We start from the raw sequence: 7,364 nt of genomic DNA, 5'->3' as shown, positions 1-7,364 counted from the left end.
TATAGACTAGACTATAGACTAAACTATAGACTAGACTATAGACTAGACTATAGACTAGACTATAGACTAGACTAGACTATAGACTAGACTAGACTATAGACTAGACTAGACTATAGACTAGACTATAGACTAGACTATAGACTAGACTATAGACTAGACTATAGACTAGACTATAGACTAGACTATAGACTAGACTATAGACTAGACTATAGACTAGACTATAGACTAGACTATAGACTAGACTATAGACTAGACTATAGACTAGACTATAGACTAGACTATAGACTAGACTATAGACTAGACTATAGACTAGACTATAGACTAGACTATAGACTAGACTATAGACTAGACTATAGACTAGACTATAGACTAGACTATAGACTAGACTATAGACTAGACTATAGACTAGACTATAGACTAGACTATAGACTAGACTATAGACTAGACTATAGACTAGACTATAGACTAGACTATAGACTAGACTATAGACTAGACTATAGACTAGACTATAGACTAGACTATAGACTAGACTATAGACTAGACTATAGACTAGACTATAGACTAGACTATAGACTAGACTATAGACTAGACTATAGACTAGACTATAGACTAGACTATAGACTAGACTATAGACTAGACTATAGACTAGACTATAGACTAGACTATAGACTAGACTATAGACTAGACTATAGACTAGACTATAGACTAGACTATAGACTAAACTATAGACTAGACTATAGACTAGACTATAGACTAGACTATAGACTAGACTATAGACTAGACTATAGACTAGACTATAGACTAGACTAGACTATAGACTAGACTAGACTAGACTAGACTATAGACTAGACTATAGACTGACTATAGACTAGACTATAGACTAGACTATAGACTAGACTATAGACTAGACTATAGACTAGACTATAGACTAGACTATAGACTAGACTATAGACTAGACTATAGACTAGACTATAGACTAGACTATAGACTAGACTATAGACTAGACTATAGACTAGACTATAGACTAGACTATAGACTAGACTATAGACTAGACTATAGACTAGACTATAGACTAGACTATAGACTAGACTATAGACTAGACTATAGACTAGACTATAGACTAGACTATAGACTAGACTATAGACTAGACTATAGAAACTATAGACTAGACTATAGAATAACTATAGACTAGACTATAGACTAGACTATAGAATAAACTATAGACTAGACTATAGACTAGACTATAGACTAGACTATAGACTAGACTATAGACTAGACTATAGACTAGACTATAGACTAGACTATAGACTAGACTATAGACTAGACTATAGACTAGACTATAGACTAGACTATAGACTAGACTATAGACTAGACTATAGACTAGACTATAGACTAGACTATAGACTAGACTATAGACTAGACTATAGACTAGACTATAGACTAGACTATAGACTAGACTATAGACTAGACTATAGACTAGACTATAGACTATACTATAGACTAGACTATAGACTAGACTATAGACTAGACTATAGACTAGACTATAGACTAGACTATAGACTAGACTATAGACTAGACTATAGACTAGACTATAGGACTATAGACTAGACTATAGACTAGACTATAGACTAGACTATAGACTAGACGATAGACTAGACTATAGACTAGACTATAGACTAGACTATAGACTAGACTATAGCTAGACTATAGACTAGACTATAGACTAGACTATAGACTAGACTATAGACTAGACTATAGACTAGACTATAGACTAGACTATAGACTAGACTATAGACTAGACTATAGACTAGACTATAGACTAGACTATAGACTAGACTATAGACTAGACTATAGACTAGACTATAGACTAGACTATAGACTAGACTATAGACTAGACTATAGACTAGACTATAGACTAGACTAAGACTAGACTATAGACTAGACTATAGACTAGACTATAGACTAGACTATAGACTAGACATAGACTAGACTATAGACTAGACTATAGACTATAGACTAGACTATAGACTAGACTATAGACTAGACTATAGACTAGACTATAGACTAGACTATGACTAGACTATAGACTAGACTATAGACTAGACTAGACTATAGACTAGACTATAGACTAGACTATAGACTAGACTATAGACTAGACTATAGACTAGACTATAGACTGGACTATAGACTAGACTATAGACTAGACTATAGACTAGACTATAGACTAGACTATAGACTAGACTATAGACTAGACTATAGACTAGACTATAGACTAGACTATAGACTAGACTATAGACTAGACTATAGACTAGACTATAGACTAGACTATAGACTAGACTATAGACTGGACTATAGACTAGACTATAGACTAGACTATAGACTAGACTATAGACTAGACTATAGACTAGACTATAGACTAGACTATAGACTAGACTTAGACTAGACTATAGACTAGACTATAGACTAGACTATAGACTAGACTATAGACTAGACTATAGACTAGACTATAGACTAGACTATAGACTAGAGATAGACTAGACTATAGACTAGACTATGGACTAGACTATAGACTAGACTAGACTATAGACTATAATATAGACTAGACACTTAATTTTCTTAATATAATTTATTATATTTTTTCGTTTTAATATTTTGGGATTTTCCTAAACATAAATCACAACAATAGTTTGTCTGTTAACATTATTATTACAAACTATATTAATTTGCTAATTATTAATAAACATAAGTTAGATATAAAAAATATTAAACCTATAGTAAACCTTTAACAATAGAACCAAATAAGTTGTTTATATTGCAAAATTAACTAGTTTGGTTTTTTTCATATTATTATTAAATATTTCTATCAGAATGGAAAATATGTCAAAAAAATTAATTAACTACACGGAAGTTTTTTCCATATAATACTAACTAGTTAATAAATAGAGTATTTATAATATAAAACTAAAGAATAGATAGATAATTCATTAAGCTTCCGTTTAAAAAATTTAACTATGACACATAAACTAAACCAAAACCAGATCCACTTCATCTCTTTATGAATTTATAAAAAAAAATATTACAAATTTTCATTTTATTTGTTGGTGTAACAAACATTTTTATTATTAAAAGCTGTTAACAATTTTTTTTAACCGTTAAATTTTGTTTATTTTTTTGGTGGTTTTTGAAACAAATTTACCGTTAGATGTCATTAAACCACCAAGATTTAAACGTTTAACTAAATGACCATAAAATTGCATAAAAACTTAACAAATGATTGATTTTCAGTGAAAAAATTATTTCATTTACGTTTCATATTTAACAAATTTTATATAAAAACATAAATGAAAGTGAAATAAGTTTTTTTTTTTTTTCAAATAAAAATTATATGGGTTGTGTGTGATGCTATGGTTTTAGAGATGACATAAATAATTATAGATAAATTCAATTTATAATGTACTACTTTGTCTTTTACAATGATTTAAACAGTTAATAACATATTTTGAAATATTTCAATTCGAAACAATATTATTTTCTCTAGGAAAATTGACATCAGTACAAGGTAATTTTTCTTCGAAACTATAGTCTAGTCTATAGTCTAGTCTATAGTCTAGTCTAGTCTAGTCTATAGTCTAGTCTATAGTCTAGTCTAGTCTAGTCTATAGTCTAGTCTATAGTCTAGTCTATAGTCTAGTATAGTATAGTCTATCTAGTCTATAGTCTAGTCTATAGTCTAGTCTATAGTCTAGTCTATAGTCTAGTCTATAGTCTAGTCTATAGTCTAGTCTATAGTCTAGTCTATAGTCTAGTCTATAGTCTAGTCTATAGTCTAGTCTATAGTCTAGTCTCTAGTCTAGTCTATAGTCTAGTCTATAGTCTAGTCTATAGTCTAGTCTATAGTCTAGTCTATAGTCTAGTCTATAGTCTAGTCTATAGTCTAGTCTATAGTCTAGTCTATAGTCTAGTCTATAGTCTAGTCTAGTATAGTCTATAGTCTAGTCTATAGTCTAGTCTATAGTCTAGTCTATAGTCTAGTCTATAGTCTAGTCTATAGTCTAGTCTATAGTCTAGTCTATAGTCTAGTCTATAGTCTAGTCTATAGTCTAGTCTATAGTCTAGTCTATAGTCTAGTCTATAGTCTAGTCTATAGTCTAGTCTATAGTCTAGTCTATAGTCTAGTCTATAGTCTAGTCTATAGTCTAGTCTATAGTCTAGTCTATAGTCTAGTCTATAGTCTAGTCTATAGTCTAGTCTATAGTCTAGTCTATAGTCTAGTCTATAGTCTAGTCTATAGTCTAGTCTATAGTCTAGTCTATAGTCTAGTCTATAGTCTAGTCTATAGTCTAGTCTATAGTCTAGTCTATAGTCTAGTCTATAGTCTAGTCTATAGTCTAGTCTATAGTCTAGTCTATAGTCTAGTCTATAGTCTAGTCTATAGTCTAGTCTATAGTCTAGTCTATAGTCTAGTCTATAGTCTAGTCTATAGTCTAGTCTATAGTCTAGTCTATAGTCTAGTCTATAGCTAAGTCTATAGTCTAGTCTATAGCTAGTCTATAGTCTAGTCTATAGTCTAGTCTATAGTCTAGTCTATAGTCTAGTCTATAGTCTAGTCTAGTCTAGTATAGTCTAGTCTATAGTCTAGTCTATAGTCTAGTCTATAGTCTAGTCTATAGTCTAGTCTATAGTCTAGTCTATAGTCTAGTCTATAGTCTAGTCTATAGTCTAGTCTATAGTCTAGTCTATAGTCTAGTCTATAGTCTAGTCTATAGTCTAGTCTATAGTCTAGTCTATAGTCTAGTCTATAGTCTAGTCTATAGTCTAGTATAGTCTATAGTCTAGTCTATAGTCTAGTCTATAGTCTAGTCTATAGTCTAGTCTATAGTCTAGTCTGTAGTCTAGTCTATAGTCTAGTCTATAGTCTAGTCTATAGTCTAGTCTATAGTCTAGTCTATAGTCTAGTCTATAGTCTAGTCTATAGTCTAGGCTATAGTCTAGTCTATAGTCTAGTCTATAGTCTAGTCTATAGTCTAGTCTATAGTCTAGTCTATAGTCTAGTCTATAGTCTAGTCTATAGTCTAGTCTATAGTCTAGTCTATAGTCTAGTCTATAGTCTAGTCTATAGTCTAGTCTAGTCAGTCTAGTCTATAGTCTAGTCTATAGTCTAGTCTATAGTCTAGTCTAGTCTATAGTCTAGTCTATAGTCTAGTCTATAGTCTAGTCTATAGTCTAGTCTATAGTCTAGTCTATAGTCTAGTCTATAGTAGTCTAGTCTATAGTCTAGTCTATAGTCTAGTCTATAGTCTAGTCTATAGTCTAGTCTATAGTCTAGTCTATAGTCTAGTCTATAGTCTAGTCTATAGTCTAGTCTATAGTCTAGTCTATAGTCTAGTCTATAGTCTAGTCTATAGTCTAGTCTATAGTCTAGTCTATAGTCTAGTCTATAGTCTAGTCTATAGTCTAGTCTATAGTCTAGTCTATAGTCTAGTCTATAGTCTAGTCTATAGTCTAGTCTATAGTCTAGTCTATAGTCTAGTCTATAGTCTAGTCTATAGTCTAGTCTATAGTCTAGTCTATAGTCTAGTCTATAGTCTAGTCTATAGTCTAGTCTATAGTCTAGTCTATAGTCTAGTCTATAGTCTAGTCTATAGTTAGTCTATAGTCTAGTCTATAGTCTAGTCTATAGTCTAGTCTATAGTCTAGTCTATAGTCTAGTCTATAGTCTAGTCTATAGTCTAGTCTATAGTCTAGTCTATAGTCTAGTCTATAGTCTAGTCTAGTCTAGTCTATAGTCTAGTCTATAGTCTAGTCTATAGTCTAGTCTATAGTCTAGTCTATAGTCTAGTCTATAGTCTAGTCTATAGTCTAGTCTATAGTCTAGTCTATAGTCTAGTCTATAGTCTAGTCTATAGTCTAGTCTAGTCTATAGTCTAGTCTATAGTCTAGTCTAGTCTATAGTCTAGTCTATAGTCTAGTCTAGTCTAGTCTATAGTCTAGTCTACTATAGTCTAGTCTAGTCTATAGTCTAGTCTATAGTCTAGTCTATAGTCTAGTCTAGTCTATAGTCTAGTCTATAGTCTAGTATATAGTCTAGTCTATAGTCTAGTCTATAGTCTAGTCTATAGTCTAGTCTATAGTCTAGTCTATAGTCTAGTCTATAGTCTAGTCTATAGTCTAGTCTAGTCTAGTCTATAGTCTAGTCTATAGTCTAGTCTATAGTCTAGTCTATAGTCTAGTCTATAGTCTAGTCTATAGTCTAGTCTATAGTCTAGTCTATAGTCTAGTCTATAGTCTAGTCTATAGTCTAGTCTATAGTCTAGTCTATAGTCTAGTCTATAGTCTAGTCTATAGTCTAGTCTATAGTCTAGTCTATAGTCTAGTCTATAGTCTAGTCTATAGTCTAGTCTATAGTCTAGTCTATAGTCTAGTCTATAGTCTAGTCTATAGTCTAGTCTATAGTCTAGTCTATAGTCTAGTCTATAGTCTAGTCTATAGTCTAGTCTATAGTCTAGTCTATAGTCTAGTCTATAGTCTAGTCTATAGTCTAGTCTATAGTCTAGTCTATAGTCTAGTCTATAGTCTAGTAGTCTAGTCTATAGTCTAGTCTATAGTCTAGTCTATAGTCTAGTCTATAGTCTAGTCTATAGTCTAGTCTATAGTCTAGTCTATAGTCTAGTCTATAGTCTAGTCTATAGTCTAGTCTATAGTCTAGTCTATAGTCTAGTCTATAGTCTAGTCTATAGTCTAGTCTATAGTCTAGTCTATAGTCTAGTCTATAGTCTAGTCTATAGTCTAGTCTATAGTCTAGTCTATAGTCTAGTCTATAGTCTAGTCTATAGTCTAGTCTATAGTCTAGTCTATAGTCTAGTCTATAGTCTAGTCTATAGTCTAGTCTATAGTCTAGTCTATAGTCTAGTCTATAGTCTAGTCTATAGTCTAGTCTATAGTCTAGTCTATAGTCTAGTCTAGTCTAGTCTATAGTCTAGTCTATAGTCTAGTCTATAGTCTAGTCTATAGTCTAGTCTATAGTCTAGTCTATAGTCTAGTCTATAGTCTAGTCTATAGTCTAGTCTATAGTCTAGTCTATAGTCTAGTCTATAGTCTAGTCTATAGTCTAGTCTATAGTCTAGTCTACAGTCTAGTCTATAGTATAGTCTTGATTTATTAAACTTTTTGTTTGCTTTTAAAGTTTAAACTCTCAACAGTTGCCAGGTCCAAATCAAACCGGAAATTTTAACAAAATTTTGGAAAAAAATAAATTCTTTATCAAATGTTAAAGAAATTGTGTTAAAATCGTTAAACTTTTAATTTCATTTCTCTAGATGAGTATTTTCGCTGTTGTATCCACAAAAAAACACTTTTACCCAAAT

Source organism: Lucilia sericata, unplaced genomic scaffold (genome assembly GCF_015586225.1).
Source record: "Lucilia sericata isolate MDLA Ls3-8-SP2 unplaced genomic scaffold, ASM1558622v1 Contig000222F_arrow, whole genome shotgun sequence".
In the NCBI taxonomy this organism is placed as follows: Eukaryota; Metazoa; Arthropoda; class Insecta; order Diptera; family Calliphoridae; genus Lucilia; species Lucilia sericata.
Note: the sequence above shows the minus strand (reverse complement) of the source record.